The sequence below is a fragment of the Carcharhinus amblyrhynchos genome, chromosome 11 (assembly GCF_965287045.1).
Source record: "Carcharhinus amblyrhynchos chromosome 11, sCarAmb.v2.hapA, whole genome shotgun sequence".
Lineage (NCBI taxonomy): Eukaryota > Metazoa > Chordata > Chondrichthyes > Carcharhiniformes > Carcharhinidae > Carcharhinus > Carcharhinus amblyrhynchos.
The window spans coordinates 5,596,802-5,615,969 of NC_137334.1; the positions used below are offsets into that span (position 1 = coordinate 5,596,802).

General features: G+C 46.5%; 1 protein-coding gene across 1 annotated transcript in view; it reads right to left on the reverse strand.

Annotated features, from left to right (window-relative positions):
• Positions 1-6,025, reverse strand: part of LOC145349871 (spermatogenesis-associated serine-rich protein 2-like) — a 118,337-nt gene extending 112,312 nt beyond the window's left edge. The window contains exon 1 of the mRNA XM_080198485.1: positions 5,948-6,025. The gene's annotated coding sequence lies outside the window, so the exon portion shown is untranslated. The remainder of the gene's footprint in view (positions 1-5,947) is intronic.
• Between the last annotated feature and the right edge of the window lie 13,143 nt (positions 6,026-19,168).

Genomic DNA, 19,168 nt, shown 5'->3' on the forward strand with positions numbered 1-19,168 from the left:
GTCTGAAAGATGTGCTGGTTAGGGTGCATTGGCCGTGCTGAATTCTCCCTCAGTGTACCCAAACAAGTGTTGGAGTGTGGCGACTGGGGAATTTTCACAGTAACTTCATTGCAGTGTTAATGTAAGCACACTTGTGACACTAATAAACAAACTTAAGCAAGGACATCCTTAAGTTTTCTTAAAGTTTATTTATTAGTCACAAGATTACATTAACATTGCAATGAAGTCACTGTGAAATTCCCACAGTCCAGTGTCTGTTTGGGTACACGGAGGGACAATTTAGCACGGCCAATCAACCTCACCTACACATCTTTCGGAGGGTGGGAGGAAACTGCAGCACCCGGAGGAGATCCACGCAGACACGGGGAGAACGTGCAAACTCCACACAGACAGTGACACAAGCTGGGAATCGAACCCGGCTCCCTGGTGCTGTGAAGTAGCAGTGTACTACCTCCCAGCGCCACTGTGTAACCACTGTGCTACCGTGCCACCCTAATAAAGAAGGGGCTTTGCACCGGCCAGAATCCCTGATCCTTGTCAGGTTCCCCGAAAAGGGACGGAAGGTGTTGGGCTGAAGACTTGTTTTGGTGATGCACAGACCGTATAAACAAAATGTTCTTATCTTTATTAAAGTAGCCTGCTGGCTCATACTTGGGCAAATAAGTTGCAAAAGATACGTAGTAAATCATTCCTGTCACACAGCCAGCACAACTGGGTCAGGCCATGTTCAATGAACACGGATGACTGATCAAAGCTGGAAGGTTATCTTGTCAAAAGAGGTTGCATTTTCCTGCCAGCAATGGCCTCGGCACAGGGGGAACATCTCTTTTTACACTAGTAGACTATCCAACCAGGTTGGTGGGCAGGGCGAGCTGGTAAAATTGAGCGAGAGGCGAAAAATTGGGTTCGCGCCCCAAGGGGAAGGTTGGGGGTGGGGGGGAAAAAAAAAAAAACAGGAGGTGTGCACGTGTGTGTGATGCTCTTCAACCAGTATTCAGTTCTGAATACCGATTAGGGTGAAAGTTCCCCGGGGAAAGACAGCCAAGCCAAGTCTGAGTCCATGGATGGCATGGGCTGCACAGGGCTGAAGCAGGAGGAAGTCTAGGAAAGAATGGTGATAGGCATTTCCAGAGCTACATACATGAATCGAGCATGGTACATTGCCCTGTTGGTACAAGATAAAGGATGCCACTGAGCAGCTGCATAGAATAGAATCTCTATAGTGCAGGAGGAGACCATTCAGCCCATCAAGTCTGCACCAATTCTCCGAAGGAGTATCTTGACCAGGCCCACACCCCTGTCCTGTCCCTGTACCCAGCACATTTACCATGGCTAATCCACCTAGCCTGCACATCTTTGGAGTGTCGGGGGAAATCGGAGCATCCAGAGGAAACCTGCACAGATATGGAGAGAACATGCAGACTCCACACAGATAGTAACCCGAGGGCAGAATCCACAGGGCTGAAGTAGGGGTGGGTTAACAGGCAACAGTCACAGACAAAGACTTTTGCAGAAAGAGAGACGTGATCTTGAAGTGAAGTTTAGGGAGCTAGGAAAGAAATTAGCAAGCAGGATCACAAAGGTCACTATCTTCTCAATTATTGCTGGCGTCACATGTGAGGGACTGTAGAAATAGGAATACCGATGAATGTTAATTGAAGACTTGGTGCGGGAGAGAGGGTTTTAGATTCCTGGAACATTGGGATCAGTTTTGGGGAGATGGGACCCAGTACAGAGTGAACGGATTTCACCTGAGAAGAGATGGGACCAATGTCCCCGAGGAGAGGTTTGTTCAAACTATTGGAGAGGATTTAAATTAACATAGCAGGAAATATGAGAACAGGAGGTAACATTAGAGGGAATTGAGAAAGACAACTAACATTACAGTAGTAAATAGTAAGATATTAGATGGAGGGAATGTAATAAATTCTAAATTCAGATTACTATACATAGAATGCATGGGGTGTGGTAAACGAGTTTGATGAACTATACGTACATAGAGATATGATATTGTGTTGACACCTGAGACCTGGCTCAAAGAAGATTAGGACTGCTTACTTAGTCTTGAATATAAGGATACAGATCTTTCGGGTGGGAACATCGACTGAGTTGACTCATTTCCTTCAAAATGGTCCCACCTGCTATATTCCCATGCCAGGGAGGCAAGGCCCTATGGAGTAGGGTCCAGATGAAGGTCCGAGGTGGTACTTGAGGAATGGTGAATGGCCAGGCCAGCTGACAGGGAAGCCTTCCTCCATTTACTGGGACATTGGCCCAATTTTAAATGATGAAAAACAGGCCTTCAATCCTCGCCGCTTGTCCCACCCACTCCACACACCCCCTCATGCTGCACATGCCACCTGCATGCCCCCCATACCACCCATGTCTCCATTCCATGTATTGTCCACAGCCATTACCCCAGTAATCAATATGGACAGGCCTCAGGCACCATGTCTTTGAAATGGAGATGAAAATATATGAAACTTCTAAATAGCGCTCGCAGTCAAACACACTTCAAACTGAAAAAAAGAACTCTCATTCATAAAAAAATTAAGGTCAGCAAACTATAGGCCAGTCAGTTTAACCTCAGTGGTAGGGAAGCTTTTAGAAATAATGGTTGGAATTCTCCAGTCTCGCACCCCCGCTCCTGCTGCCAGCGAATCAGATAATTCAGCCAAAATTCCATTCACTGCAGCGGGACTGGAGAATCCCACCTGTGAGCGAGATCACAGAACTCTAGCTGGTAATTCTACACAAAATTAACAGTCTCTTGAGTAAGTCAATATAAATGGCAAAAAGTCAGCATTGATTTCCTAAGGGAAAATTGTGTTTAATTAAATTGCCTGAGTTTTTTGATGAGCTAACAGAGTATGAAGGAGGGTAATGGGGTTGATGTGTGTATGGACCTCTAAATGGTATAGAGAGAATGCGAAGGAGGGTAATGGGGTTGATGTGGCCACTGTCGGCGGAATTGGCATTTACCTGCTGGCAGGTACAGCCAGATAATTCCACCTACCGCCTCCATGCTACTTAAGGGGATGCTTGGTGAAAGTGCTAATGAATGACTGCTTCATCCTGCAGGTGGGTTTGGCACGCTCTATATCCTGTCCCACAGATGGAAAGTCCAGCCCCTTGCCTTGTTCTACTCAGTAACTTGACCATCATCACTATTGTCTTTCCTTTCTATCACTACATTCTGTTTGCTCGCCTCTGTCCCTGCTGCTGTATTATTAGCTGTTGAAGCGAGCGTAAAAAGTGACTCTGTTTTCCCTGTCGGAACGAACTGAGTTTCTACGTAGTACCTCCTGCAATATTTGGCGCTCACCATGTGGGAGCAACTAGCTATGACTCAGCACAAGGTGCAGCCATGGCTCAGTGGTAGCTCTCTGCGTGGTAAGGTTGGAGATTTAGCTCCCACTTCAGGACTCGCCTCTCCTCCCAGGTGTCCATTTCCATTTAAGATCCCACGTTTTGAACTGAAGTTCCCTCTTATGTGTCTCAACCAGTACTTAAAAGAGTAACAGATTCTCTGGTCAATTGCATGTTGCTGTTCGTGGGCTCTTGCTTTGCATGTTGTGTGATTTCAAAAAGGAATTACATTTCACTCTTGGAGCTTAAGGGATCAAGGGATATGGAGGGAAGGAGGGAGCAGTATATTGAATTTGATGATCTACAATGAGTAAAATGAATGACAGTTGAGGCTCAAAGGGCCAAATGGCCTGCTCCTATTTTCTATGTTTCTACATGTTGCATGCTGTTTTTATCATTGAATCCCTATGGCACAGAAGGAGGCCATTTGGCCCATCAAGTCTGCACCGACTCTCCAAAAGAGCATCTTACCCAGGCCCTATCCCCATGAATTTTTTTCTTCTAATCTGCCTGCACCTACACATCTTGGGACACTAAGGTGCAATTTAGCATTGCCAATCCATCTAACCTGCAAATCTTTGGAGTGTGGGAGGGAACCGGAGCACCCGGAGGAAACCCATGCAGGGAGAAAATGCAGTCTCCACACAGACAGTGACCCAAGACCAGAATTGAACCTGGGTCCTCAACACAGTGTAACAGCAATGCTAACCACTGTACCACCCAATACGTTATAACCACAGTGTACAGTTCGAATGGATTGCAAAGTGCACTGGGTTATCCTGATGTCGTGATGGGAACTATATAAATGCAAGTCTTTTGCCCCTGTGGGATACAGCACAATGACACCAATGCAATGCATGAGAGTATCACCTCTCAGTCCGTGGATCCTTGTGTTCCAATGGCAGTGTCCATGTGGCTCATTCCTGATCACATCCTGACTCCATCTGCATAATTAGAGTGCAAACAATCTAATGTTTCCCAGTGTCCAACCCAGAGCCAAGAGAAACAAAACTCACATTACTCTATCACTGGTGCTTAAAACTGTCTGGCATTGCCTTTGATGAGGTGTTAGACAAGTTGCATGGCTGGCTCACCCTGAAGTTACATATTAATGTTTTGAATGTAATCCATGTTTAAAATGTTCAAACATCAGACCATGAATGAAGGACACATAATGGAACATCTGGAATTAACCCAGCTGTTCTAATCTTTGTGCAGCATCTGAAATCACTTTGAAGTTATTAATATGAATTATCACCATTTCTTCGGACTGACTTGGCTTTTCTGTTATGCCACATAATTTTTTAATGTTTATTTATTGGTCTTACAAAGTAAGCTTACATTAACACCACAATGAAGTGAAAATCCCCTAGTTGCCACACTCCTGTTGAGGGTGAATTTAGCATGATTGATGCACTTAACCAGCATGTCTTTTGGACCGTAGGAGGAAACCCATGCAGACATGGGGAGAGCGTGCAGACTCCACACAGACAGTGACCCAAGCCCGGAATCGAACCCATGACCCTGGCACACAGTGAGGCAGCAGTGCTAACCACTGTGCCACCACACCACCCTCCAAATACCATGTCACAAAAACCAGCCAACCATCAATCTTCTACCGCCTGAAACAAAGTATAACATTGAAGGAAGAGCTTTTCTCTAGATATAGCTGCAGTAATATATTCCAAACTGATCAGAAATGTAATGTCACTAAAAAAAAAACACAAGTGAAACCTTTGTTAGATTGAATATGCAGACCAGGACACGTCACAGATGTTCCCCTTGCTCCTTAAGAACTACAAGAATAGGTTTTCCTCTGTCTGGACTATGAGTGGCAGCTGTGTAAACGGAACAAAACCACCAAATAGTGCAAAAGGGGTCCTGGGAAATGTGCAATGAAAGCACACAAAGCAAACACTTAAAAAAGAAGCACAACTAACAGGGCAGACATATACCTTGGGTAAATGAAAAAAAAAGTCTGGATTGAATCTAATGACTGGATTAATGGTTAAAAGTCAATCGGCGTTGACTCTGCCAGACTTTCATATCTAAAACATGCTGAAAAGCTTGTGTTACCGTGCCCCAGTTCTGCACAGTGCAGTGTCTGAAGCAAATGGCATCCCCAGCACAATGACTGGATTTAGTTCACTCCCCGCACCAGCAGCAGAGATTCATCGGAATTCTCTGACCGTCTGTGCCAAATTATGCCGGGGCTGGGAAAGGAGCAAGCTGTCTGCAGCCTGCCTCCGCTCCCCCCCACACCCCTTCTGCAGCAGCCCTCGCTGGAAAGCAGCCTCTGCAAAGCAAGCCCAGGCATTCCCCCTTGTAAGGAACAACCTCCCCTGCTAGGGAGAGGACCGCAGCATCAGACTAAAGTATGCACACAAGCAACCGGGTACATGAAAAGGAGGAAAATGCTTCAGCAAACAAGAGAAAGGGAAGGCTTCTTTTTTTTTCCCCCCCTCTCAGATTTAAATCAATCCCCGGTCCCTGTTTGAACTCCCTGTACGTTCAGGGTGAGGGGAGCTGAAGGTAAATGAAACGAGACTGTGTGAGGCTGTGAAAGTAGTTACTTTACCTGAGGGAAAGGCCTCTCGGTAACCCTGTGGTGGGTGATAAGATCACCTGGACTGGCTGCTGGTATTACAGCCTCAAATATCCAACGGCTGGACTGAATGGAGCCCTCAATCCAAGCGGCAAAATAGTTGAGACATTGACTGGCTCTGCCCTCCTGGAAGAGTTTCCCTCCGTTTATCTGTGTGTGCACACACACAGCTTTCAGCTGCCAAATGCAGCCCTTCCCTCAGCCCTGCCAAGACTCTCTTTCCTGCCTCGCTGCCTTTCCATTCACTGCAGCACAGAAAGGCAAATTTAAACACACACACAGCAACTGAAGTTTCAGGAGCAGGACGGCAATTTATACTTAAAAAGCCTTATCATTTTCAGCGCCCCCACCCCCCCCCCCCCCATTTGAAAATATCACTTTGTAAAATAATGCCTTGTGTGTTTTACAAATCAAATCTAGGCTATCTTATCAACATGCTGAAATATATTTGGAGGAAAATTTTTGTCATAGTTGTGAGGTGTGGGACTGAAATCTCTCAGGATCTTATCTTGCCAGCTTTCACAGAAACCCCTACAGAACAGGAGGCCATTCGGCTCATCGAACCTGTACCAACCACAATCTCACCCAGGCCCTATCCCTGTAAGCCTCATTTACCCTACCTAGTCCCCCTGACGCTAAGGGGCAGTTTAGCACGGCTGATCCGCCTAACCTGCACATCTTTGTATTTTGGGAGGAAAATAGAGAGAATGTGCAAACTTCTCACAGACAGCGACCCAAGGCTAGAATCGAACCCAGCTCCCTGGCACCATGAGGCAGCAGTACTAACCACTGTGCTGCTGTGTAGGGATAACATCTGTGGATGCACTCTAACACTAATCCCTTTGGGGTGATGTGAGGGAGGCAAATTCACATGAGGAGAGGAATATTTCCAGCTTGCCTTGTGCACCCAGAAACATTGACTTACACTGACCTCAGAGTGGGGTTATCCATGACCCCCAACCCCACTCCACCCCCAACCCCACTCCACCCCCAACCCAACATCACACCCACACCCATCACCACCTCCTCCACCGCCATCTTTTTACCGGCTAGTACAACTTAACATGGATAGACTGCATTACCATCCACTGATGGAGTGCTTCCACCCTCACAGATGCGACCCCGCCCCTCGCTTGCGAGACACCACACTGGAGAGAATCACTACTGCTGTATAGTCGTGGGGACTAGGCCACACCGGAGGGATTGGACACCATGGCTGGCTAGTGCCCACTGAGCATCCTGATGGTGCCCACCTAGCACCCTGGCACTGCCCACCTGACAGTGTCCATTTGCTATCACAAGTGTGCCGGGGCAGTGCCAAGGAGGTGGGGCCTAAATTAGGGTGGGGTCAGAGTGGGTTTGGGACAGTGATGGGAGGATATGTGGCGGGGGGTGTTATGTAAGAGGGGAGCTGTGCAGGGGGAGCTCTGCAGAGTGGATCGTGACCATGATCTGCCAGGGAGTTCTCATCGGGAGGGTCCTGATACCCCAATGTTGGTGACCTATGGGGGGGGGGGCACGAGGGGGAAGTAGAAATGTTACCAATGATGGTGGGGGGAGGGGGGAACCCAATGTCAGTGGAGGAGGGGGGAGTGGGGGTGTTGGGGAGGGGCTGGGAGTGTAGGAGGTGGTCTCCTGAATCATTATCAGCTGCACGTGGGCATCGGAGCGCACCAAAACCAAACGTTAGAAGAATTAACAGTGCCGGACTTGCCCAAAAGAGAGCGGCGCAGAGGACTCCCGTTTCCACGCTGTCATGACACTTAGAAGCCTTTTGGGAAAATCACCCCCTATTTCTTTTCATTCCCTTCTCTCGGAGTCTAGGTTGCTGCCCCAGAGTCCCCATGGCGGGGCTCACATCTCTGCAGACCGGATAGCCTTCAGTAATCCCAAAGGGGTTTATTCATAAACCTTCCAGGATTCACCAGGAAATGGTGAAGGCCCAAAGCCACTCATTCATCCTGAGCAGTTCCACCAATCACCAACCAGAGCAATGATGGGAGAGTATAGAGGGATTGCCAGGGAAGCTGATGGCTGGAAGGTCCTGCTGTCAAGTCTGAGCACTCCGCCACAGCAATCACCCCACTTTATTTCCTCTGAAGACCAGGTGAGGAGTGAGATTGTCAGCCCCCTCGCTAGGTCACAGCACAGGTTCCAAAATTGGTTTCCCCTTATGCCCAACAAAAAGTTGAAAGAATATATACCACTCAGTCCTTTGCTTGCCTTTGAGGTGTATGTTGAAGGATGCAGCCATACAGAAGTTGGATTCCTGTAGAATTTTGGAATTGACTTGGTTCAGGTTTGCACTCGTGGCCAGACACTCTAAGCTTTAGTGAGAGAGACAGACAGATAGAGAGAGAGCACTTCTTGGCTCCCTTCCAGCAGTGTTTTTAGATGACTGTGATGTTTCTTTATCCTCCTCCTTCTGATTCTGCTTAGCAAGCCAGTTCCTTGAAAGCTCTTGTCTGTATATTCCCAGGAAGGAATTTCATTAGCATGCCTTGCAGTCATTGTTGCGGACCAGTTAATCCCATTTTTCTGATCTTTTCACTCTTCGAAACGTACAAGACATCTCAAGATAGAAATCAACATGAGATGGTGTTATTTCTGAATGTCCGATGACTGGTTGGAAGCTCTCACTGTATTGATGGAACTACAACTGACTAAAGTCCAGCAATTTTGATGCCTTCCTTTCAAAAAAAGTCACCATTTGAAATGAAGTGCCCCCCACCCTGGGCAGAGGGGAGGGGAGGGAATTCCATGCAGTAAGTCTGCAGTGCAATTCACATAGAAACTGTCCAGGCAAGTGGTCAGACATCAGGTGACTCATGACAGCCATTTTTGATCATTGACTTTTCTTTGCATTTTCTTGTTGAACAAGTCTTTAAATATGTCTGTGTTTAGCTGCAGCAGTTGTAGGTAGACCTCACTTAGTCGCAACTTTCTGTTACCATGACGTTCTTCAGATACCACCAGATAAACAATGAATTGTTTAATGGTTCATTTTTAATTGAGAGGACTCAATGGTGTGGGGATGGTGTGTAGGGTACGATCAGGAACGTGGGGCCAGGAGAGCAGTCAGTGACAGCTAATCTGGGACTGGATCACGGCCAGGACTGGGGCCACGGAGGCACAGAGACGAGAGAGAGAGAGAGAGAGAGAGAGAGACTTGGCAGGACAGGAGTCACAATGTGGGTGATCAGGAACCCCATGCTGAGACAAGTAGAGGTGCAGCAAGAGGGAAGGTGGGGCCAGAGGGAGCCTTCTTGCTTCTGCTGGTTTCACATTGAAGTAATTGACTTACTTTCTTTATTACAAGTGATCTCAGGGGGTTGGTTTTCCTGAGTGTGATTTACTGCTGTCTCCTGGCAATTAAGTCTGGAACAGAAGTGTTGTCTGTGCAATATTTTATACAGATGCTTTGACTAGTTTATCACTCAAAATACATTTGTTTATCCAAGTGCTTTTACTTTATCAGACAGACAAAGGACTGTGGTTCAAATTTAGCTTTAGTTAAAAAAATAAAATTCTTAAACAATAAATTAAGACAATTTTCCCTCAAAGTAGGCTAATTACCTGAGAAATAGATATTAGCTGGTCTGATGAAATTGTTTGGGCTGTTGGATTCAATTCATGACAGATGAATTCAGGGTCCTTTTAGCATAAGGTGGATCTCATTTGTCCTCTTGCATCATCTCAGATCAGCCAAGATTTGGTGGAGTCTTCACTGGAGTTTGTCTTGAAAATGGTAGTTTTTATTTCCTCTTCCCCTTCTGGAATGTTCTCCAGCTTTCAGCCAATGAAGCAACAGGGTGGGGATGGGGCAGTTCACAACACCCAATGGGGTTAGGCCGAGTCATCCTGGTCATACCTATCTCCTTTCAGGATGTGGTTAATAACAGGGTGTCTGGCTGAAATACGCAATCATAATGTCTTCCGGCTCAGCACCTCCTGATGACTTTCAGGCCATAACTATTCTTCCATAATTAAACTTGAGCCTCTCTTTTCAAAATGTGAGGTCCGAATTCTGGTTTTGGGTTATGATGGCGTCCCCACTGTTAAAGTGAAATCCCCCTGTTAGATGTGCAAGGCAGCTCTGGTATGTGTCCCTGTTGACTTTTGACCTGTGGTAACCTTGTAGAAGCAGTTTTAGCTGTATCAATTTAAAGGGTCTAATTTTATGTTGGGCCTAGTTGCTCAGGCTGTTGCCCATTTGACCACAAGAGAACCTCAAGCAGGTGTTAGACTCCTCATTTGTGTGTGGAGGGACTAGTGCCTCCTTCAGACATGGATAAAAGATGCTTCTCAGTTGATCTTCCCCAATTTGGCAGTTGGCATACTCCTGCATGTCAGTCCTGCCCCCTGCTTGGACCCATAGTAGGCCAGGTTGTGTCTGAAGTTATATAGACCAATGTCTAGGCCAACTGGTTCAGAATCTCATCACGGAAAAAGCTATGAAGTGAATCAAAGGATCCTTAACTGTCATTAGAAAGCGGCTGTGAGAGCTGTTAAAAAGTGATTGATCACCTGGAGGGCCTTGCCCAGTCCAGCCTGCTTGTGACTGCAGTTCAAACTATACAATTGAATCATGCCCTCCATGTTAATGGGGATGGCTGGTAAATACTATCTTGCTAGTGGCCCCACATCTCAAGAAAAGATAAAAAGCATTGCACTGGAAGGAACGTTCTTTTTGTAAGAGGTAGTTTTCCCGTCACAACCTCCGTCCCTGGCCTTATGCCCAGGAAACATCACTTCTGATTGAGCCTTGTTTAATCCTTGCTTTCGCATTAATTTGCAAACTATGCACTTGGCTCAGTGATAACAATCTTGCCTTTGAAGTGATTGTGAGTTCAAGTCGTACTCTGCAGCCTTATGGAATTAACCCAGGCTGATGCACCAGTGTGGCACTGAGGGAATGCTGCACTCTCAGCGAGGTTTCAATTTTAGCTGAGAAAATTTCTTACCTTATAACAATTTTCCAGCCCCTCCCTTGGTGGGATCTTCCTATGCTGCAAAAGTCATCAGGAATTTGAATGGCTTGCCCTGTGCGCCGGAGGAGAACCTGTCGTGGAGGGTCTGGGACTTCTCAATGAATGACTGCATTTGAGAAGTACCTGTAATGTGCTTTGCAATGTCTTGAGGCTGCGAATGACGTTGTATAAAGGTGAATCTGTCTTGTTGTTCTTTTTTTACAATAAAACTGGTCCTGTTGTGTAAAATGGGCTAGAAATTCCTTTTCTCCATTTGCCCCAGGGTGACGGATGAAGGACTGAATGTTTTGCTGGGGCATGGTGGGCAGGAGGAGAGACGTGTTGTTTTTCACTGGAGTTGGGTGTGTGCGGGGTGAGAGCTGGGTGGGATGTGGTTGGGGAACGTTCGGGGGCAGGGAGAAGGAGGGTGTCAAGCACCCTCTTGAGAGGGGAATGGGGCAGATGGTCAGAGAGATCAATTGCCTTGAGGAGCTGGAAGCATTGTCACAAGGAGTCCCACAGGTGACGAAAATCAATGAATGCATCTTCACGTGACATTTTCTATCCAACACACTGTCAACTGCACATTCCTCCATCTTGCCCTCATACATAACAATAGGGTTAATGGGTAAGCAAGGTAGGGGGGCAGTGGGGAAGCTTTAATGTCGAGAGGGAGACGCCCCTCCCTGTCCCCGTCATGTCTCAGTAAGCCTTACCCACCACCATATAGTTGGCTCCATTTCAGTCAATCTATTGCATAAGATGGATTTGGTCAGGCGCTGGAAAGACCTGCATTTATTTGACATGATAGATTACTCATTCCATGAACTCTAAGATGGCACGGTGACAGTGGTTAGCACTGATGTCTCGCAGCGCCAGGGACCTGGTTTCAATTCCCGGCTTGGGTCACAGTCTGTGTGGAGTTTGCACATTCTCCCCATGTCTGCATGGGCTTCCACCGGGTGCTCCGATTTCCTCCCATAATCTGAAAGACATGCTGGCTAGGTGTATTGGCCATGATTAAAATTCTCCCTCAGTTTAACCAAACAGGCAGCAGCAAAGTGTGGCGATGAGGGGAATTTCACAATAACTTCATTGCAGTGTTAATGTAAGTCTTCCTGCAAATAAGTAAAGTAATAAATATAAGCTTAAAACTATATGACCTCATTCTCTAGTGTAGGAATATGGATGTGTAGGAATATGGATGAGGTCACATGTGAGGGGATGAGATTGTTTAGGGGGGACCTGGGAATTCTCTGAACCTGGCAGCTGGAATGTTCTGAGGTGGTCTTTCCAAGAAGCTTCTCTTATTTGTCCAGATATTCATTAGATTTTGGAGTCATCGGGAGGGATTTTATGATCTCAATCAGGCGAGGCTCATAAAATCCCACCTGAAGCCAATGGAGAATTCCATTCTGTGAGCCTTGCCCATTCCGATTCCGGGGCAGGCAAGGCGGTAAAATTCCGGTCACCGGATGGAATTTTCCCAAAAAATGACTAAGTGTAATTTGGGGTGAAAAACTGATGTGATTTGCATCAACATGTCCCGTGGGACACAGTCATTTTTTGGGAGGGGGGGGTGACTGACGTGTGCTCAGGTCTGGGAGGGGCAAGACCTAAACACGCCAGCTTCACGGAGATTGGGCATGGTTTTTAAAGGGTGCCCCAATCTCAAAGTGAAATTGAAGACCCACGCCCTCCCCAAACAGACATTGGGTACAGCCCCCCCACACCCTAGTCCCCCCATTGAAGGCATGTTTCCCCACCCCCCCCCCCAACAAAGATTGCCAGCGTCAGGGCACTGGGGTTCTTTGATCCCCCATCATGACCCCCTTCATGGCCCCCTTTCATGACTCCCTATGTACCATACCTCTAAGGTCTCACCTCCCTCATGACCCTGGAAATACCCACCTGGCAGTGCCGATTTGGCAGTGCCGATTTGGCAGTGTCACCTAGCAATGACATGTGGGCACTGCCAGGTTGGCAATGCTCGGGCGACTGTTCGTACTGCTAGGCAGGGGAGTCTAAAACTAGAAGCCATGGGTTTAAGGTGAGAGGGGAGAGATACAAAAGGGTCCAGAGGGGCAATTTTTTCATACAGAGGGTGGTGAGTGTCTGGAACGAGCTGCCAGAGGTAGTAGTAGAGGCCGGTACAATTTTGTCTTTTAAAAGGCATTTAGATAATTACATGGGTAAGATGGGTATAAAGGGATACGGGCCAAATACGGGCAATTGGGACTGGCTTAGTGTTAAAACAAAACGATAACATGGGCAAGTAGAGCCAAAGGACCTGTTTCCATGCTGTAAACCTCTACGACTCTATGGCTCTATGACCATGCCCTGCACACACTATGCTGAGTCTGACTGACAGTGGACTGTCAGGCCCACTGCCACCCCACACTGGGACAAGGATTGTCTTTGGAACTCAGCTGAGGTGCTTCCTCACTGCAATCCTCCCACCCTGACCCGATCTGCTTATGTCCTTCTAAAGGAGACTCTCTCCCAATTCCGGCCCAGAGGACTCTCCCTCACATCATTCCCCCATTGTCATGTGACTAAGTGCAGCCTTTCCCAGTCTCCCCCCCCCCCTCCCCCTTTACCCCTTACCTTGCCATCCCCTGATGTCAAAGGAGATATCATCAGGGACATGAACCCCCTCCCCAGAGGTCATCTTTTCCCCCTCCGCCTGCAGATCTGGCCTCTCAAACCCTGCCCCCTTGCTGGGCCTAACAGGCCAGATTCCAGCAATCCCCCAGACGCGTCCGGGTTCCTCTTCGTCAGGCCTGCCTGTCATTCGACAGAGGTCACTGCTCCTTCTGGCACTGCTGGGACTAAACAGCTTGTTGGTCATCCAATTGGCCGGCAGCTCTCTACAGTATAGCTCCTCCCATGGGAGGGATGGAAGTCTCGCCTTAAAGCAATCAGCACAGCTCCTAGTATTAAAATTGATTAGGAGCAGACATCATTATTTTCCGACTGCATCATGCGGGTGAGCGCAGCACCAAGCCAGGTATCTGGAGAGCAGGGAGCCCTGTAAACTCCAGTCCCTCAGTGGAACATCTTGAGGTCTCCTGTGGAGTTCTCACATATCCCATTGAAATCTTTTAAATGTCTCCGAGCCTTCAACAGCGTGATGACCTCCTCCACTTGGAGAGGTGTCAGTGAGCTTCTTTGCCCATTTGGCTCTTGGGAGACATCCAATGAATTGTGAGTGGCATAATCTGTTTGCGCTGAAATGGTTTCCAGTGTTTGTGTGGCCATGTGGATGATGCCACTCCAAAGTTTGGATTGAGCCTTGCCTTGAGGTGAGGGCAGGTTGGAATTCAGTCCCACTGCACTGAAGCCCCCCCCGAACATTTCAAGGTCAGCTAGATTGTACTGAATTCAACAATTTATCTTGTACACAAGGACTTGAGATTATGGTGTCATCGTCAAGGCCATTATTTCTCCCCTTTCCCTGGTTATCCTTGGGAAGGTGGGCACTGGGCCTTTATGAAGGTGCTCATACAGATTCCCTTAGGTATGAAAAAAGCAGGCGGCACGGTGGCATGGTGGTCAGCACTGCTGCCTCACAGCACCAGGGACCCAGGTTCAATTCTGGCCTTGGGTTCACTGTCTGTGTGGAGTTTGCACATTCTCCCCGTGTCTGTATGGGTTTCCTCTGGGTGCTCCGGTTTCCTCCCACAGTCCAAAGATGTGTGGGTTAGTTTGATTGGCCAAGCTAAATTGCCCCTAGTGTCAGGGGGATTAGCAGGGTAAATATGTGAGTTACCGGAATGGGGCCTGGGTGGGACTGTGGACAGTATAGATTCGATGGATTGAATGGCCTCCTTCTGTACTGTAAGAATTCTATGAAAGTGAATCTATCTCATTGGATTAGGAAATAAATGCCTGAATATTATTTATCGTGACAGATGGATTTGAATGAACCACCAGCGAAGATATCAGAAAGTATTGGGCAGGATCTTGCAGCCTCACTTGTTCCAAAACCATAAAATCCTGCCCAACGTCAATGGATCTTCCAATTGTCCACTCCTCACCCTCTCCAATTCCGTAGACTTCCTGAAATTAAGCAATGGGACACTAACAGCCAACATGGAATAGTCTGTGAAATTTCTCTTTTTCCATGACTGTAGAGGGGGCTTTTGTTGAGTTATTTTCTCATCTTGACTAGAATGATAGAAGTGTTATATGTTTTCAGAAGCAGGAGTCCCTTCACCCTTTATTTACAAGTCTGACAGCAGTGTACAGAGTGCTTTCAGTAAGCAGTCCACACTCGGGGTCCCAGAGGAACTGACACGCCTGGTTAAATACAAAGCAAGAGGCTCCCCAATTGGCCCATCACCTTGGGGGATACATATTCTAACAGGCCAGCCTCAATTGGCTGATTAAAGTCATTACAGGAAGTGAAGGTACTTCGAAGCTGCAGAAATCTGACACGGTAACAGAGATAAATGGTTTCAGTTAGATCCCATTGTACAATTTCATGTTTTATTTGTTGTTTTAATCCGAGGATCTATAAAAGAAATAAGCAGTCATCTATCACCTCCCCTCAGGCACCTTTAATTCTAAATTTCACATCTCCAACATTTATTGATTTGGGGCTGGATTTCTGTGGCGGTTGGTTCAATCTCTCGAGGTTTCTAACATTTTGTTGATACTTTTCTGGGGCTTCCTATGATTTCCAATGGTAGTTCAGTGTTAAAAGGCCTGTATCTTATCCATAGTCTTTTTTTGCAGTGAGATAAAATAATATTAGCGTCTGAATTTTCTCTTTTAATCCACTGGTGCTTCGGTCCACCTTGTTGTCTAATGAGGGGCATACACGCGGTGGGTCGTGCGAGGGCTGCTGGATGTTTCGAGAGTAGCCTAGTGCTTCACGTCGTTAGTGTACGCTTAAACTGGACCAACTGATGGGCAACACGACAGCTCAGTGACTATCACTGTTTGCTGTGCAGATACATGGATTTGGGCCAGTGTTTGTGGGGGTTTGCGCATTCTCCCCGTGCTTGCGTGGGTTTTCTCCGAATGCTCCAGTTTCCTCCCACACCCCAAAGATGTGCTCTTAGGCTTATTGGTGTAACAAATTGTCCCTAAATTAGTCTCCCCTCAATCTGGTTTCCAATGTGGAGTGCCATAAGCGTAGGCAAGGGTCACGGGTGGAAGAGGGAACTCACAATGTTAAAATGGCGGTGCGGGCTTGTTGGGCCGAAGGGCCTGTTTCCCATGCTGTGTTGTTCTTTGTTCTTTGAATGATATTAAATCAGGGCCTCATAAGTCATATACCCCTGGAAGCAAAAATGGCATCACAAACACAGAAGTAAGGATGTTTATAACTATATACTGCATTCTTGTCAGGCATGGTCAAGGGTAGGGAGGTATGTGGGTAAAATCTGGGAATTAGAAGTCGCCATCTTGGTCTCTCCTCCATGTTATTGGTCTTCTCATATTAAAATATTGGGAATCTCATTGAGAAATCCCTTTGGAGACCAAAGCAGTGAACTGAGCAGAGCTGAATAAATCTCAACTTGATCCACAAAATGTTAAAATGATCACTTTAAAAAGCACTAACTGTCAGGCAGCAAGAAACAAAATGGCCTCCTCTCTGTGGTGTCGCCCTCAGGGATATTTTGCTGAAGTTTGGATGTGTTTGGGGTGAAAGCAGAGTGGAATGGAGTTGAGTGTCTATTTATATATCATTAATGCTATTTAAATGTGATACATTGATCTGTTGTGCCTTAGGAGGCAGTTTCTTCAAAAGGGAATTCAAATGTGGTTTTTTATGGTAGATTTGAGGTGGTCGTATTTAAGTCCAAATTGGAGTGCAAACTCAGAGGAAAATCCAGGCCTATCTGTTATTCATTTATGTTCAATAGTTCAGTTAGATAATGACCAGCCAAGGTCATAGCTCAGCCAGTAACTGAAAGGTACAATCAGGAGGAGTCTCTTCTCAAGGCAAACCTCTACCTGTATCTATTAGGAGTCAACCAATGCCAGAATCACAGGCTACGTTCAAACTCTGACCAACAATGATTGCCCAAATTAACAGAGCCTGCCATTCCTCCCAATGTGACCAGAATAAGATCTGGAAGAATCATCAAGCCTCCAGATCAAGCCTTCCCTTCTTCTATCTTATCTATTCCCTTCATAATCTTATATGTTTCGAGAAGATCTCCCCTCATTCTTCTGAATTCCAATGAGTACAGCCCAAGTCTACTCAGTCTCTCCTCATAAGCCAACCCTCTCAACTCCACAATCAACCTAGTGAACCTCCTCTGCACCCACTCCAGTGCCAGTATATCCTTTCTCAAGTAAGGAGACAAAAACTGTACACAGTATGCCAGGTGTGGCCTCACCAGCACCTCAGCTCCATCCCTCTAGCAATGAAGGACAAAATTCCATTTGCCTTCCTAATTACCTGCTGTACCTGCAAACCAACTCGAGATTCCTGCACAAGGACACCCAGGTCCCTGTGCGCAGCAGCATGCTGCAATTTTTTACCATTTAAATAATAATCCATTTTGCTGTTATTCCTACCAAAATGGATGACCTCACATCTACCAACAATGTACTCCATCTGCCGGACCCTCACCCACTCACTTAGAATATTTACATACCTTTGTAGACTTTCAGCGTCCTTTTCCACCCATCTTAGTGTCATCTCCGAATGTTCTCCCTATGTCTGCTTGGATTCCCTCCGGGCGTTCCAGTTTCCTCCCACAGTCTGAAGGTTTAGGTTGATTGGCCACGATAAATTGCCCCTTAGTGTCAGGGGGAGTAGGAGAGTAATTATTAGGGATTATTGGGATTGGAGCTGGGTGTGATCGTTGCTGGTGCAGGCTCAATGGGCCAAATGGCCTCCTTCTGCAGTGTGGATTCTATGATGGTTTGAGGCCAGCATTCCCAATGCGCTCTGAGAAAAAAGAATAAGTCCCCATTTTGTTAAACATTTTCATCTTATCTAAAGTTTCTGGCATAATAGATGAACACCTGGCCTACTGCACTACTTCTCTGCAAGTATAGCTTTAACTTCACAAATTATCATGTCAGTTTCATATGCTCAAGATATTGTTCAATTTTACTTGGAAGGTCAATTCGAAAAGGATTGCAGTCTCAGTCTGTAAACATTCATATATCTTATTTCAATCAAATATCACATCTGCAAAAGACAAGTCAGGGAGATTAGCAAATGACCCAGAAACCTTTACTGTTTAATAGTGCTTCAGAAACACTGAACATTGTCCAAATGGAGATGTGAAGAATATCATAAATCATTGGGGAAGTTGTTTATAGCTGGCGTTATGCTGCATTTCCTAACTGACCTGATTTGTGTTCTCAATAGAGTTTCTGCAGCGTGTTTCCCAATCTCCTGCCATCACTTCCATTGTCGACATTTTTTTAAAATTAATTTGTAGGACATGGGTGTCGGTGGCTGGCCAGCATTTATTGCCCATCTCTAGTTGCCCTTGAGAAGATGGTTTTCATGAGCAATCGGTACAACTGAGTGGTTTGCCAAGCTGTTTCGGAGGGCAGTTGAGAGCCAACCACAATTGGTTTCTGTCAAGAAGCCAATTTTGTATCCATTTAGATACCTCACCCTGGATCCCGTGAGATTTAACAACCTACAATGCGGTACCTTGTCAAAGGCCTTGCTAAAGTCCATGTAGGCAACACCAGCTGCACTGCCCTCATCTACCTTCTTGGTTACCCCTTCAAAAAACTCAATCAAATTTGTGAGACATGATTTTCCACTCACAAAGCCAAGCTGACTGTCCCTAATCAGTACTTGAGTCTCTAAATGCCTGTAGATCCTGTCTCTCAAAATACCTTCCAACAATTTACCCACCACAGATATGAGGCTCACTGGCCTGTAGTTCCCAGGCTTTTCCCTGCAGCCCTTTTTAAACAAAGGCACAACATTTGCCACTCTCCAATCTTCAGGCACCTCACCTGTGACTATTGATGATTCAAACATCTCGGTTAGGGGACCCGCAATTTCCTCCCTAGCCTCCCAAGCCTGACTTGTGCCAACTAGTGTTCAGAGGAGAGATTCACATGAGTGGGGGGGGTGGTGGTTTCTAAATCATCTCATTTGTGTGTGTTTTGGAGCAGCGATTGGTGTAAATCCTGTGCAAAATGGGTTTCTGGGTGGTGAAGTGCATCAAAGTAGAATTCAGTCTTTAAGATCCAGTTCAGGGTGAACACTGCAACAGCAGATTGAGGG